The sequence below is a fragment of the Chiroxiphia lanceolata genome, chromosome 9 (assembly GCF_009829145.1).
Source record: "Chiroxiphia lanceolata isolate bChiLan1 chromosome 9, bChiLan1.pri, whole genome shotgun sequence".
In the NCBI taxonomy this organism is placed as follows: Eukaryota; Metazoa; Chordata; class Aves; order Passeriformes; family Pipridae; genus Chiroxiphia; species Chiroxiphia lanceolata.
This window is the reverse complement of record NC_045645.1, coordinates 16,782,681-16,799,117: the sequence shown is the minus strand read 5'-3', so window position 1 is coordinate 16,799,117 and position 16,437 is coordinate 16,782,681. Positions and strand designations below refer to the sequence as shown.

The 16,437-nt window shown below is 40.5% G+C and overlaps 2 protein-coding genes across 17 annotated transcripts in view; one reads left to right on the top strand and one right to left on the bottom strand.

The window, feature by feature from the left end:
* BRDT (bromodomain testis associated) overlaps positions 1–4,724 on the bottom strand; it is a 50,915-nt gene extending 46,191 nt beyond the window's left edge. For 11 of the 12 annotated variants that reach the window (XM_032696093.1, XM_032696095.1, XM_032696092.1 and 8 more), the window contains exon 1: positions 4,479–4,722. The gene's annotated coding sequence lies outside the window, so the exon portion shown is untranslated. Of the gene's footprint in view, positions 1–4,478 lie in introns of all 12 variants that reach the window. The other variant, XM_032696103.1, reaches the window with a different exon arrangement.
* Positions 1–16,437, top strand: part of TGFBR3 (transforming growth factor beta receptor 3) — a 137,839-nt gene that overhangs the window by 24,493 nt on the left and 96,909 nt on the right. Inside the window, exon 1 of one of the 5 annotated variants that reach the window (XM_032696107.1) lies at positions 109–259. The exons of 1 other annotated variant lie outside the window; for it this stretch is intronic. The gene's annotated coding sequence lies outside the window, so the exon portion shown is untranslated. Of the gene's footprint in view, positions 1–108; positions 260–4,970; positions 5,121–5,315; positions 5,377–16,437 lie in introns of those variants that run through there. 3 more of the 5 variants (XM_032696109.1, XM_032696108.1, XM_032696106.1) reach the window with 3 other exon arrangements.

Sequence of the window (16,437 nt, the reverse complement as noted above, 5' to 3'; positions counted from 1 at the left end):
TATAGTTCCATATTTTAAGTATTACAGGGTGAATATGAATTATTTAATATGTGAACTTGAATCTGAAAGTACATGTGTATGTTATTAAATAATTTTTATGTGACAAGGTTCTAGGTATGTTATGATCAAACATAAAGAGAATTGTCTGGAACTGAAGAGTTTAAAGTAATCTATTGACTTCTGGCTATTGGGCTTTAAACAGACAACATGCAATATGAGGAATGGGATCCAGCCAGAAAGAAGTGATTGAGCAGTAAAGGTATGCTAGTTTCACATTTTTCTTGTTTGATCTTTTGTTGATTTTTCCCTTCTCTCATATAATCTCTCTTTCTTTCCTCCCTCTTCTAGTCTGTTGTGTTTGCATTTGGTAGGTTGAGGGCCTATAAACATCTTATCAGAAAAATGTTGGAAGGAGGGTAAGGGGCATATCAGTGTCAATAGGAGAGGAGTGCTGGGTATAGAAGAGCCTAAACAAGGCAAGCAGGGGTGAATGGGAGGCACAAATTAGTCATGCTGGAGGATTTTGTCTTTTTTCTTCCTTTTTTTAAATCTGAAAGGTTTAAGAATGTGTTATTTGAATTGGATATGTAGCATCAGGTTTGAGTTTAAACCCCATGGTATCTTCCACGATTGCACTATACATGACTTGTCTGTGTTTGGAATTACTCAGATTTGCTGGTGCACTTGAAATTCACTCCTTGCCTTAATCCAAGGTAACATTCAAGTGTAGACAAGCCTAACAGTTCAACACTAACATTTACTTACCTTTGGCAAAAGTTTTAGGTGTTCAAGGAATGCAGGATCATGCAGTAAGGAATGTAGAATTTTACCTCATTAGTTTGTATTAATGAGTTATTTCCTAAGAAGATTTTAATGGCTTAATTTTATTAAGTGAACCTTTATATTAAAGGTTGTGTGGGTAGAATCATATGAGTATAACAACAGAGTTACTGCATCATAACAACCTATATATAGCAACCTATGGTGAAGGCTTTTAGACCTTTCTATTCCCTGCTTTCAGCTGCACAATAAATCACAAATAAATCAGCTTAAAACAGAAAGCTAATTTTACATAATAGCATTTTACCTCAGAGAGGGACACAGTGGATGTCCTGGGCAATGACTGCACTCATCTGAACATACTCCTTGTGCTTGATCCCAATTCCAAACCAGTCTTATGTACAAAATATCCTTTTTGGAATTAGTGAATTAGGATATCTACTCTTTTCTAGACTTTCAAAACTATCAATGGTTCTTTTGCATTTCAAGAACACAGTTGCTGGCCTGTTATCTGGATCCAGCATTACAGAACTTGTATTGCCTTAATGTAGAACATGATCTATAAATTTAAAAGCAAACAGGAACAGTTCTTAGGACAGTATGGTCCTTCCTATCTTTGATTATTATTTTGTTTTTTTAGTTCTTTATTGGTTGGGACTATCTTTTAGCCTTGAAAAGATTCTAGACACTGAAGCCAGACAGAGTTTTGTGAGAATTAGTCCTTACTAATGTCTGAAAATCATTTCTGTGATCTTGAAATACTTTGTGACAAGAAAACATTTTCGTACAAAGTCGCTCTTTTATAGAAGTCTGTGCTTTTGATTAGAATCTCCAAGTCAATTTGGGAATAAACTTTTAGTAGAGCTGTTGTACCCTTCATTTCTTTTAGTGGGTAAAATACTTCTAAATAGTTCTATAAGTAGGTAAGTGATCATCAGATGCCTACCTCCTGCAGCAACTCTTTAAAGCATGCTTATACTCGTGGCAGTGGGTTCATCAGAAGAATATGTTAATTAGCAGGAAGTGTATTCAGTGCTGTCCCAAGGACAGCACACAGGACCCAGCTCCATGGTTATCCCAAGGCCCTGGTCCTGCATCATTACAGAGGCAGAGAGGGTTCTGTGTTCTTAAAACTGTGGAAATTACCCAGGCAATGATGGTTTTAGCATGCTAAGGTTTTGAGTACAAGTGATCTCTAATTCTCCTTTTCAACCCCAGATATTCTGTGATTCTGTGAATATAGAATGGTAACCAAATCAATAACCCCTGTCCCTGGGAAGGATTAGTTAGTTCAGATTGGATGCCATTTTAATGGATTGATACTGCTTTTGGCTTGGGTGACCTGAATTCAGCAGACTCTTCGATGCAGGTTAGAGCTCTATGATCATAATGTGAAGTTAGTAATTGAAGCTGGTCTATAATTTTGTGAGAATAGTAAATGGGTAGTTGTTATCCACAGAAGTATCCCTACTGAATTTTGTGGGAAAGAAAGAAAAAAAAAAAGAAATTAAAACTGCCAAGTGATGGGTAATAGTTTTTACTTGGTGCCTATTTTTTGAGTTTTTACATTTGCTTAGGCTTAATTAGGTAGCACCATGAAAACATTTAAACCTCCTGCAAAAGTGAACTGTCACAGCTTTCATACATCTTAGTGGGGACAATACATTGCTGGATTGGGCCAATGCCTGCTAAGTAAAATAACCCTGCCCTGGACTGAAGTTAATCACTAGATCAGGAAATACTTAAAAAGTAAGTAAAAATACAAATTATATATAAAACTGTGTTCCTCAGCTGCAAAGATGAACCCTATAGCTAAGATTACAAGAATTTTCCATGGTTTTAATAGAAATTGGGTGTTTTCTGTTTATTCTTCCATGAAATGTAAAAACAAAGAAAAACTGCCAAAGCCAACTGTCTATCATTATGTTCCTGGGGGAGCCAACCCATGTTCCTAATTGTACTTTAATGTGGCAATTTGTCATATACAAATATATATCTTTATGTACATCAACTGAGTTACATATTAGTTTATAACTAAAAATCATTGTTGAGTGTGTCTTAGAAAGTCTTGAACTTTTTCAGACACCAGGAGAAGTGGTGTAAAGCCTGAACTATGGTCAATACCTAATAGAATTGGCTCTTGGACAAGAATCAGTTCTTATCAACATCAGTGAAAATGGTGAAAATAATTTGGCTGGAGTCAGAACTGTGTACAAAGAATTTGATTTTGCCAGGACTTGTGTGCACACATTTGACTTCACACACTTGAACAGCTCTCATGGCTGCTTATTTGAGTGAACCTAATCTGTTTGATTTAATCTTTGCAGGACTGGGACCCAAATGAGTAATTAAAATAAAAATAATTGGTTTGCTTAAATTTCAATCCCATTTTTAATCAGTGGTTGGAATTTCAGCTAGTGGAAATATCATAGCCACAAAATATGCCTTGAAATGCATATGTTGCTAAAGAATATTAATTTTCTTCATTCTTGAAGGGACTTCTCCCACCTCCACGCCTCTCTTGCAAAGATTTTGCATCCTACATATGAGAGTGATAAGAGAGGAGATATGTCATGTTCCAACACGCACAACTTTTCAAACACTAAAAATAAATTAAAAATTCTGTAAGCTGGCTTACGCTGCCAACAAGCAGTCCAAATTTGTATTTTACATGTTTCTGCGGATTTTATAAGCCTATTTGCTGAAATATTTAATGTAGACTAAATGCTTGTTATTTACTTGCTAGTGGTCTCATATACAGATAACGTAGAAGTTTTGAGACCTAGTCTTTGGGGGATCCAGCCATTGCCTGATGTGTGGTATGTGCAGTGGAACTTTATGAGTAAGGTTCATCCAAACAGTACAGATCAAAGTTAAGTAGCAGGGCATTAATCTAGGTTGCAAATTGGCATTTCGAGTGGCTAAATTGTGTCTGAACACTCATGACACACCTCTTTGGTAGATGTAAGAATTCAGCACTCATGATCTGGGGACAAAGGGGCTGAAGTCAAACAGCACTATGAAAAAAATCAACTCCCCTCCTAGCAAGAAAGCCAATTAAACTAGTGAAATTTTGTTGAAACATTCTGAAACTCCTCTGTACCGCTCTTTATCTCCACATGATCTCCATACTTATACAAGAATAATTGCTTATTCGGATAATAATAGGACTAGGGCTCAATTTTGTGATAGGAGTTTTGCCGTATTAATGTTTGCCAAGTGTTAGTATTGCTCTTGTTACCATGACCTTTAAAGGATACGTAGGTACCAAGAGCACACCGGTCTTGCAGGACTGTGTCATAAAGTAACTCTCTGTCCATCCTTGCTGTAAGAGAAAATTAGAACGGAGCTACAGGTGGAAAGGCCTCACCCATGGTGTAGCTCCCTTAATGACATATGGCTCCCCAACTCAGTAGTCTTGACAGTTGGGTGTTTTGACCAACTTAAAAGTTCATTCTGCACTGAACAGCGCTTTGTTATTTTCTACCATAAAGTAATAACTCTCGAGTGATCTGGACTGATTTGCTTAGCTGTATACGATGTCAGCTGTGTGGTGTCAGCCAAGACCCCTTCTGATGCGTGTTTTTGGCTGCCCTTGGTCGGGGCGGCCGCGCTGATGGGACAGCGGGGCCCCGCTCGGTCCCTGCGCCCCCCGCCGCCGGTGGGAGCTGGGCCCGCCGGGGGCTGCGGGGACGTACCTCGGAGCACAGGGCAGGGCACCGCCACACCGCCGGTCACGCCGGGGCCGAGTGCAGCCCAGGCTCCGTTACGGAAGCGGTGCCCGGCGGCCTCACGCGCCTTCCAGGCCGGTAACTTAAAGCCGTTGCCGGCGGGGGCCGGGGGTGCGCTGCCGCCGCCCGGGGCGGCGTGAGTGAGGTCTATCGCCGCTGTGCTCCGGCTGCTCGAGGCGCCGGCTGTCGGCACGGCCGGGCCGTGCGTGGGACACCGGGACCTTCCTCACGGCCCCAGAGACGGACGGTGCGGGACGGGCCGCGCGGGGACCCAGGCGCGCGCCCGCTGCGCGAGGGCGGAGGAGGCGGGCGCGGCCGTCACGGCGCCGGCCCCGCCCCGCGCCCAATGGCGGCCCCGCCCGCCCCGCCGGGGTTACTGCCGGGCTGGGGGCCGGGCCGGGGGCCGTCCGGGCGGGCACGCGCCTCCCCCGCACCCGCCTCCTCGCGCCCCCTCCGCGCACCGCGGGCCGGGCAGCAGTGGCCGGCGCTGGGCAGCCTCGAGAGGGCTGCGTTCCCGTCCGCTCCCATCCCGTCCGGCGCTGCCCATGGCGTAGCCGCGCTGCTGCGCGCCTGCCCCGCGGGACGCGGCGTGGACGGACCTGCCGCCAGGTGGGTGCGGCGGCTCGGGCCGGGCGCCCCGCGGGGGTGCCCCGTCCGCTGGGGCGGGCGCCTCCCGGGGTGTCACCCTGGCGGGCTGAGCGGGACGGTCCCGGGGGCCCCCGCGGAGCTGCCGGGCGCGGGCTGCGGGAGCTGCCCGGGCCGGTCGGAGCCCGCGCGGGTGCGGGGAGCGGCGCTGGGAGCGGCGCTCCCGGCCGGACCGTGCGAACCGCGGGCTCCGGGTGGGAACTGAGGAGAGAGCCGGGAGGTGAGCGGCTGGTGGGGGAAAGCTACAGGTGTCCCGGCGACAGTCACCGTGCCTGGCTGGCTGGAACGTGCTGGGCGAGTTGCGGGCACCGAGCGAAGCCCTGTGCGGATGCTCGCCCCGCTGTGTGTGCGGGGTCCTCATGTCATTCAGGAGGCCAGGTGGGAACTCCGCAGTGTACGAGCAGAGTGAGAGTTTTGTGTGAGGATAATACATGTCCCGTCATTACCATTTCACTGAGGAGTTGTTGACCTATGGGATTTACTGTTGCATGTTTTGCAGGGAGTGTACTGGAGTCAATTCACTGCAGCCTTCTCAGTTCATCTCTCCTAGTAATAATAAGAATGTGCCAATAAAATTATATGTAAATTAAGTGAGTTTTAAAATATGAACTTTACTCAGATTCAGGTGCACTTATAATTCTGAAATCACTGTTATTGGCATCAAACAGCACAGAAGGTGATACTTCTTCTTTTCTAAAGAAAGGACTTTAGGTGTAGCTGCATGTGTAGTTACACCTTTTCCACTTGCTGTGGGTGTAACCAGGTATAAATCTACTAATCTCATTTTTGTTAAGCTGTAGCTGTTAAAATTTACTTGCTATCGTTTATTATTTTCTTCTCAAATGTAGTATTATCAGGACAGTTAAGTTTTTACAGAGACCTCTTGATAGGATTTGTAACCTGTTAGACACTTGGATGAACAAGTGCCATATTTTGTTCTAAGAAAAAGTTTTTCTGGTTGGATCTGTATTTATACCAAACTAAGTTTTTATTTACTTTTTTTTTCTTTTTGATGAGATTGAACAGGCTGGTATTAGACCCCTACTGGGGAGAAAACCCAGAGTGACAGAGCTGCCTGCTCATTAATTGTAGGACCAATTAGGTTTGTCTTACAGTGACCTGGAGGACTCATACTATTGTAGTCTCATATGTGGAAGACTTTAAAACTATACACATGTAAATGAAACATCTTCCTAAGACAAAATCTATTTATTTATCACTTCTTTCTGAGATTACTTTATTTCTCTTACAGTCCATGTTTTTCTCCCTGAATGCCAGGCACAACATGAATTGGTAGCTGGGTTTTAATTAGCACTGCACTGGTGTCCTGTTAAAGTGTTCCCAGCAAGAGTGTTAGTAAAATGTTAATTGGAAGATGATTATTCGTTTGAAGAGCTCCAGTTTAACCCATGAAAGCTTACAGGGCTTGAGTTCCAGCTGAGGAGGAGCTGCTCCTGGACTCAGACCTGGGCCGACACCAACTGCTGCAGCTGGTGCTCAGCTGGGGGAGGAAGGGAGGGACGAGTGTTGAAGGGGGGCAGGTCGTTGGCTTCCTTCAGTGAAGAGTCCTTTGCTCTGAAACTTGCTTCCCCCAATTGTTTGCTGCAGTCCAACCTTGTTAACTTTAAAGTGACACTTCAAATTTTTCTCTCCTGCCATGCTTTCTGTCTCTGGGGAGATCTCATTTGGTTGTTGATGCTGATGCACATTTTGTGTGTCCAGAGCCTCACCTGGTCAGTGTATAAATGATATCCACCATGGATCTGAATTCTTTTAAGAAGTAAGCTTCAGGGTTTTTTTCCTGGCCTGCAAAACATCTTTTCATATTCCTGCATCTTGATGCCTACCTCAGGAACCATGTTTGAAGTCAATTGCTAAACCAGCAGGGGGAACACAAAACTTTCTGTCTGTAAAGTCTCTCTTCCTACCACAGTTGCAATTTGTTAAAACTTTGGGCCTCTACTTGTGATAGTATTTCTTTAGAAAATGAATGTCAACTTACTTAGACTCCCCTCATGCATTGGAATAAACACATAATTTATGAAATCTTGTTTATTAATTTCCTCTAGCAGGCCTGTCTCCCACTCTTCTGAATGGATTTTTTTTGTCATATTAGCCATAACTGGACTTGCAAAAACATTAGAGGTTTACTTGAAAGAAATTTCTCTTTGAAGATGTTTGAAGTGAAGTCATTAAACCTAAGGAATGATATTTTGAGTAATCCTGTAAGTTTTAGATAATGAACTAGACAAAATATTTTCACAGTGAAACTATTACAATGTCACATTTATGATTGTATGTAGACATCTTGAGAGTTAAAGTTGAGTCGCAAAGAAGTTGTATTCTCACAAGAAACTATTTCTAGTATTTAGGGTTTCCATAAGAGAAAATATTTTTAGATACTCTCTTACATTTTAAGAAGTCATTAATGGCTTATTTTTGTAAAGGTCAACTGATGTTCTCAGCACAGATCAATAATGATTTTCCTTTTGGATTTGTGTTGGTGTAATGATTGGTTAAGTATTTTGTACCAGGAATACTGAATGTAAAGGCTGTTGCCAGAGAAGGTTATGTGGATGACTTGCATCAAGCCATATTGCTTTCTGGTCTGTGAAGCTGGATGCAGCCCAATGGCAAACGTAAGGTATGGATATGCATGCAGATGGCTGAATGCTAAGTGAAGTATAGGAATTTGCATCATGTCAGCTATTCCCCAGTAAAAGCTGGGGAATGAACTCTTCCCCTGCTGTAAATGTGAGATATCTTGCTGCTAATACTTGGTGTTAAGCCATCTTTTATTGATGGTGGGATAAAAACATGCCAGGGAGCATTTGCCGCAGAGTAGCCAATTTGCTGCTTGTGAGTGAAAGCAGTTGTATATTCTCCCAGCATTAGGTGTTAGAGCAAGTGGAGGCAAAATGTAGTTCAACTGAACTGACAGTCCCTGGTCAGGTTTAAAGGAAGAGATGTAAGCTCCTCTGGTTCTGGAATGGCACTGACTGCATACTGAAGTATGAAATGAATATGAGTTTTCTTCCCATTGTTTCAGTGGCCAGGTATATGTGTATTCCAGTGGCCATGCATTCTTCTCTAAGAGCATTATGGATTGTTGCCAGCTGCTGAAGGTACAAAAAAAGTGTATGTTAAATTCCATTGATAATCTCCCTCCTCTATTGTTTTCATGGAGTAAAAAAACTTTCCCCCAGATGGTTCTCTGACTTTACAAATTACACACTTCAGCATCTCAAAGTGAGATTTCTGTTTTCATGTTATTTGAAAATAGCAGTAAAGCTTTGCCTGATATGTCTTACAATTCTTTTGTTTGATACCTCCAATAATATTCTGTTAACATTTAAGACATGGGTTACCAGTTGGGCAATTTACGTGAATCTCAGAAAATACTCTGTGGGATACAGATTGCAAATATCTTTGCAGTCGCATTACTTTTGATCTAGATCCACAAAATATTTGTGCATTATAAATAGGCATTACTTCTATAGCAGTAATATTTGTGGTGATTAACAGCAGTATGCTAGTTTCTAGGCACTTCATGAATAGAAGCATGTTTTGCCATAAAAATGTACTAGCAAAGAAGTAGTGCAATTGGAATTGCTTTATCCATAACTGTGGATTCACATTTTTATGTGCTGGCAGTCATCCAACAGAGCAGCATTTCTTGTGCTATTACAGCAACAATTAACCCTGTGGTAACCAAAATGAAACAGATTTACATATCTCTGAAAATCAGTGAAGGAGGGACTTTAAAGCTGCCACTTCAGTTTATATTCCATATTTTTTTATTTCCAGTATCACAAATTTTTTTTTTTTCAAAAGAACTTACTTTGTGACCTTGATTAGTCAGATTTGTCCAGTTCAGCAGAGAACATTTTATATATTGCATTTTAAGTGTAGTATTGTTGACTTGTACTGCTTAAAAATGATTATGTCTGGGAAAATATACTAGTTTCTGACGTATCTATAATGAAATAAATGGGTTTTTTTGAGGAAAATATGAAAATAATTATTCCATCTTCATTCTGTGAGTAGTACTCTAAAATGGGCTATACCTCTTTATAATTAACAAATTTAATTCCATTATGTTTATCACTTCTCTTTAATAGTCTATCAAATTTCAGTACACTGGTTGGCCAAGTTCAGATTTTTTTCTTTTTCCTTTCCTGTTGCAACACATTGTAATATTTTGGGAGTCAGCTGGAAAGGATCCCTCTTTTAAATAATTTCAGTTGTGACCTTGCAAGAGACCTGTTTAGGTTGCAGGAGAATAGCTTATCTAGAGGTCACGAGTCTGAAACAGGTTAATTATAGAGCTACTGTGTGTAGGTTGTTTTTCTGCACAGAAGGCAGTAGGGGCTGTGATACATAAGGTGTTGTTAATGAGTCTGAAGAATAATGGCAATTCTCTTATTTTCTGATTTCCTTTGTAAGCATAGTAATTTTCTGTTGGAAATCAGTGAGGTTTATTGTGTGTGTGAGGAACAATAAAAAAAATCCCAAAGTATCCCATGAGCTTATTGTATAGTATAAATCTGCTGAATTCATGTATATTTCTTTACCAGGAAGCTGGAGCTGAATTGAAGACCAATATGTCCTCTTTTGTCTTAGATTTATACAAGTAATTTGTTAGACTGTAGCTGCATTTGACCAGAGCATGACTAAGAACTATAGTAGTATGTTATCACCAATGCAATACATTATTTTGACAGTGATTTGAATTACAAAACAGCTGTTGTGGAATTTGAAAAGATGGACCTTTTCTTCTTTTGAGGCTGTTGCATTAATGGACCCAGTCACTCCTCCAGTATGTACAGCTCGTGTTCTGTGATGGATTAGTTCCTCCCTCCAGCAAGGGATTCCTCCTTTCAAGTGGTCAGTGTTTCTGAATACCTGTGGATCTGGTGGTTTGGTTCACTCCAGTTCACTCGTATGTAGTGGCATACGAGATGCACAAATTATGTTTCTGAATATAGGAATTTATTCCGGCTTTCCCTCTCCCTATACTTGTGCTCAAAGATTTTTGCAGTCTTTGATTGTACATTTAATGTAAAATGATTAAAGGAAATTCTGAATGGTAAAAATTTTGTGGGAGTGTATCTCCATTTTGAGTGGAATGCGATAGTGATGCATATCTTGACTGAAACAAATACTCATTGAAGAGCTTGTAAATAATAATTTTTATGAAAAAAGGTTTTGCCCCAACCTGAACATGTTTTTCTGCCCAACAAATTGAATTATACTAGTGATATAACAGACAGTTAGGGAGAGGGTAGATTACCCCTACACAAAGGGAAACTCCTTTTGACTCATTCTTTTAACTGTGTGGCATTTTAAGGTCTTCCCTATTTGTGTGGGAGAAGTTTCCTATCTGTAAGATGAGCATCTGAAAGTTTAGTGGCTAACAGTGAACTTTTGACAAATGTGTTTATCTTGCATTCTTGTTGAACAACCTTAAGAAATAATCTATTGATCTAACTGCCTACTAGGGTATGCCTTAGAGACCAAAATTCTTCTTTTGTTGTTCTGTTTTGTTCATTTGGCTTTTTTTCCAAAATGTGGTTTTGATAATGCATGCAATTAACTTTAAAATACCTAGTAGTTAATATTCTAACTTGTTAATTTACATCCTGTAGTATCTTATGGCCCATGGCAGTGGGGAGGGCTGGCTTGTATCACCTCATCCAATTCCTGTATAGTGGGAAGCACTGATTTTCAATCCTGTTCACTTATTTGCTAACCACTTATTTTTTGTTTGTTTTTTCCTTCCCAAAGAGGGTTGCATCCTTATATAGCAAATTTATGGTTAATGCTGTAGTCTTGCTTTTCATCATTACTCTCTGTGGGTTTCTCACAATTAATCTAGACAATTTTTGGTATTTATTAGGTCATGGTTTCAAAACTACTCTTCTAAATGTGTAGATATAATTTCAAGATTTTAAAACCACTAGTAATTGATTTAGGGGTTTTTTCCTGGTAGGAAGGTCCCAAGTAGAATATTTCTAGATGCAGTTCTAAGGTTTTGGAGTTCAGTCTTGAAAAAAATAAGTGTCAAGCATTCATTGACAGAGCAATATGCTGAAACCTTTTACCTGGAGTGGAAGAAGCCTTGCTGAGTTGTTGGTAACTTTACATACTGCTGTGGCTTCAGTTCTACAGAGGTACCTTCCCTAGGGTTATATCTGTCTTGATAGGTACATTAGAGCTGTTATCTGTTTAGTTTAGGTGTGCAATTAGAAACTGAGCCAAGTAAAACTTAAGATAAATGAAATTTCTGTGAGGTTGTTGGCTGCTACTGTGTTTGTGAAGAGTAAGATAGCCCAGTGCCAGGAAACCTATTCTGTTTCCAATTAGAAACCATAGAAAAGTAAGTAATTAGTCCAGAGAAATTTAACTGTGAGAAGGAAAGGTTGTAGAGATTTTTTTTGTCATGTAATTTATGATGATCTTGCTAAGCCTGAAGATTCCTATTTCTAGTGCACGTTTTTGTTTTGGGGTAAACTTTTTAGAATCAGCAAGTCCCGTTTAAAAAATGTGAGCCTGGTTTCTCTGTTAATTGTGGTGAGATAGTACTGGTTAATTGGGTTTGGTGGGAACTTGAGTTTTATTTAAATGTACATTTGACATTTCTTGGGTTGCCATGTGTTTATGTATGTATGTTTCTAGGCATCTCTGCTTTTTTCTTCTTCTGCTATCTGAACGTATATCAGGAGGATGGCATATAATTGTGCTGCTGGTATTCCCTGTAGGAGCAGTGAGATTTTTCATCCATCTTTTAACTAGAAGATGGAAGCAGAATGCTTAAAGTAGTTGTCTTTCTAGGTGGGTGTTACAGGGTCACTGCTGTGACCATACTGGGGTCCTGTTATGACTTTTTTGCTTGTGAAAGAATAGACTACTTGTGAGTTGCACAGAAAGTAACATGGCAGAAGCTGGCAGTAGATGGCAGATTGCTTGAGCCATTATAGTACAAGAATTGTACAGCATCCAGCATCTTGTTTTCTCCACTCCTGTTAGTGATGTTCTATGTAGGATGTGCCCGAGGGCTCTACGTTAAGGTAGAAAAGTTCTGATTTGGTACTGAATTTGTATGTAGGGTGTTGGTCTTGATAAACTCTGTCTGAACTGCTGTCTGTGCTCCCTTCTGTAGAGGTTCAGTAACCTCTAGGAATTTCTGCTGTTGTCAAAAAGCAATCTGTTCCAGTCTACTCCTTGTGGAAGAGTCTTGGGTACTCCTTCCACTAAAAGACTCCCGAAGGCACTTCCTTCCTTCCACCTATTGAACCCTCCTATATCCTGATCCTGTAAGAGACTATTCTCTTGTTTACACTTGGTAAGCAGAACCTTACCCCTCAGCCTAGGAAGATTCAGTTGCATACCTCCCTGTGTTGGGGGGAAGGGAAGTCCTGAGAACACATAACAGACTAATTTTTGTCCTGTTTCTGCAAACTGTCTCTTACTTTTGTGCTATGTTGTGCAATTGTTATTCAGCTGAAACTTCCAGTGTCTGGTGTCATCTAAACTCACAGTAATAAAGTCAGGTGATCAAAAAAAAAATGAAAATATTGTGAAGCTGAAGGGAAAGTTGGTTGTGAAATGATACTGAGAATAGACACCCTCTTCCAAACTGGATCTTCTTGCCAGCTGTGGGCAAAATATGTACCGGGTAGCAAAACCAACCTCAGCAAACCATCACTAAAAAGGTAGAATGGTTTTACATCTTTTATGGACTCATTTGTGCATATTTTGGGGCTTCCTGTAATTTGACAGGCTACATTGTAATACATTAATAAAAAGATAAATAAACAAAATGGTAAAACAAAAGTCACATGGAGTAGAGGGGCACAATTGCTAAATGGCATAAAGCATCTTCCCTTGGCATTTATCCAGTTCCCATAGCCTTTAACAGTGACTTGTTGAAATGTCCCATTACAAGCACAGCAGCATGTGAACTGCAGGACATTAGAGTTACTTTTTCCCTGGGCTTTTGATATGTCAGGATTTTTAGTTTTATTACTATTCATATATTCCCTGAAAATTAAACCACTTTGTTGTTTCTAAACCAGAATCTGTCCCCTTAATAGTTTATGAATAAGTTACTGTTTTGAGTTCTGAATGTGGAACTTCATGTATATGCCTTGAACATAGGCATTAAAAAAGTACATATTTTCAATTCCACATGAGTATTTGCTAATCCTGTTAGTCATCTTTCTGACCTGTATGTGTGCAAATCACAGAGAATTGACAGAGGATAAATGTCATCTAATAAAAAAGAAATCTGTGAAAATGCGTATTTAATAGGAATAGGGTTATTAAATAAACTCTTTCAAGAACTGTTCTATTCGTAAGTTTATAGAACTGCTTGTATAGTTAACCATTTGTGTTGTTTTTTTTCTTGAGCTTGACTGTACTTGATTACAAATGATTGGCTTTTTTGCTTACACGTGGAGTGCATGTATTCGTTGCATTCACATAGGGAACCAACTTGGACAAATGGGGAAAAAAAACTGGTTAAAGAAGTTAAATGGTTGCCATGCATAAAACAAGCAAACAGAAAGTGAAAAAGCTTTGGCTGTGAAGGCGGCCTTGGATGGCCTAGAATCTTGGGTTCATGTTGCTATGGCAAAACAACACAAAGGGACAGATCCTGCTGGCTTCAATCAAGTATCCCCATTCACTTTGTTGGGACTTGTGATGTGACTTAGAGGAGGATTTTTGGCTGGCTTTGGTAGAGAAGTGTTTGTTAGCAGTGTTGTAGAGAGCTGTGCTGCCTCTGGCATCATGCATGGAAAGAGGAGGGAGCTACCAGAGTCCAGGTAGATAAGGAGGAGAGGAAGTTGTTCTTCAGGCAGTAAAGGAAAAGGTTAGACAACGAGGAGGATAGAGTTAAGGCAAGGGAAGAATTTGTATGGGAAAGGTAGGTGCTGATTAATGAAACAGATGGTGACTATTGGGGAAGAGGCTTAAAGGAACAGAAATAAAAGGGGAAAAGAAAAGATTCTAATTCAGCAATAAATGTGGCAAATTCCTATGCTGTAGAAGCCTTTAATAGGAAAGAGAAACACCCCGAAATCTGTGGCTTTGCCCACCTGCAGGCATATATATTGCTATGTTGGACTGTGCAGAGAAGTTTTGAAAAGGTAAGAAAAGTTAAATTTACCAAGAGAAGAAAAGTGGGTAAAATTTGAAATTAAGGAGACCACTGATTTCAAGAAGAATAATGTGTAATAGGTACTTGTCCAGAAATACAGAAATAGGCTGAGTAGGAAAGTGCTCAAATGTCCTGAAGACAGAGCTTAATCCTAGGGTGTACAGTGGGTCATTTTCATTTGTAGTTCTTCAAGCACTTTAGAGCAGAGTCCCATCCCCTCTTTGGAGAGCAGTAGGCAGATGTGGGGGTGGATACATTTCTACTGATGTCAGAGCAGTGCAGAATGTGATTTCTTAGTAACAAGCCATCCGTAGACCACAGAGCCTTATGGCCTGAGAGTGTGTGTCAGTGAGGGCTGGGATGTCCCTAGGGAAAGCTGCTTTTTTAAGAGTAAGCAGCATGCTTCTCACCTGTGAATTCTTTGGTCATGTTGTAGTATTGAAGGTGACTTTTTAGTTCAAAGAATAGCTTTAAAAAATCCACAGAAGGCTGGGATTCTGAGGATGATGAGTAGCAGATTTTTACAAAAAAAAATTTGATTAGTGAAGGGCAGAGAGATACAGTAGTGTACTCAAGTGATCTGTGTTTTGTGCTTACTGCTGCTGGCTGTAACAAATGCAGATTCCTATAAATACCACTGAGTTAAGGAGCATCTTTTGTCCTCTAGCTTAGCATAACAATGTTATCTGTTCTTCTATTCAGCGCGTTTTGGTGTCCTCCAAAAGCATCATACTTTTCACTGTTTTCTAGCTAGGCTTTATGCATCAAAATTCTCATGGACATCAGAGGCTCCTCATTTAAACCAAATTAAAACCTAATGCTGTCTTCTCTACTTGTCCTCATGTACTTCATAATGTGTTTTGCCCTCTTCCATTCCCCCAGTCTTCCTTTTAACCTAATAAAGTCTAGTGGTAGTAAGATTCTTCCTATGTCCCCAGCAGTGCTCCTTCCCCATTACATCTGCAAACTGATATTTCTCAACGAAACAGGCTCTTTGTGCTTTTTGGACCATTGCTTTTACCAGGACTAGTGGCCTTTACAACAGCAAACTTCAGTGAAAATGACCCCAGCAAACAGTGCCTCTTAGTCTTCTATGGCTCTGGCTGCAGATGTCTCCTTTTACCAGCCTTCCTAGTAGCTGGTAGTATAAAGCATGAAAACATCGTTTAGTAAACCCAAAGCTCTGATGTCGTCTTCTCTTCCTCTTCCTCATTGGGATTTTTTGGTTATACTTTTAATATGCCCTTTTGTGATCTCAGTTACAAAAATAGCCATGCAGATATACCCCAAAGGAAAAGACGATTCTCTCAGAAATTTCTTTTTAATCTCAAGTTGACTAGCAGTTGTGTTTACTTCTTGGATAAATAGTTTAGGTTCCTTATCCCTTTGCACAGCTTTCTTCTCTTATTTCAAAGGAAATGTTTCCCTATTTTGTGGACTGCCTCAGCTTTTCCTATTTTGCAGGTTTCACGTATTCTTTTAGTGACAGCAGGTTTCATATTGAAGCAAAATCCAGGAGATTTTGCACCACAACTGAGTTTTTCACACCTTTTTTTTTTAAATTTGTTTCTCTTTGGTGTAGTCAGATGGTCAGTTAGTAGTAGATTTGTAGCTGACTCCTGTCACAGGTGAGGATGATCAGATTTTGCAAAATACTGACAAATTGCCTCCTTAATAGGTTTATTCTTAAGTGAGTTATTGGTAGCAATTTCATCTATCTTTTGACTTGCAGCTGTGTAGCTGACTGCTTGGATATAAGTCATCCTAAAGTCATGAGACTCACTGTCAGTTTGTCACCTTTTCATATGGCTTGATCTCTGCCCTCTGCACATCTTCAAGCAAGTGAGCTCAGTCTTCAGAAAGTTCTTCTGAATTTTCATACGCTGCCTGCTCTGAATTATACCTTGTAAATGTTACTGGTCAGTGGATTCAGTAGGAATCAAATCACTCATACCGATGGAAATGTGTAGGTATTCTCTTTCCCTTTTAAATTATCATTCCCAAATCAAAGTTGAATTGAAACTTGACATTTTAACACATTTAGGTGGTCGGGCCAGAATGGGATTCTGAGCAGCATTGCTTTCTCTTCCATTCTTTCCCTGTGCTCCCTATTTCTGC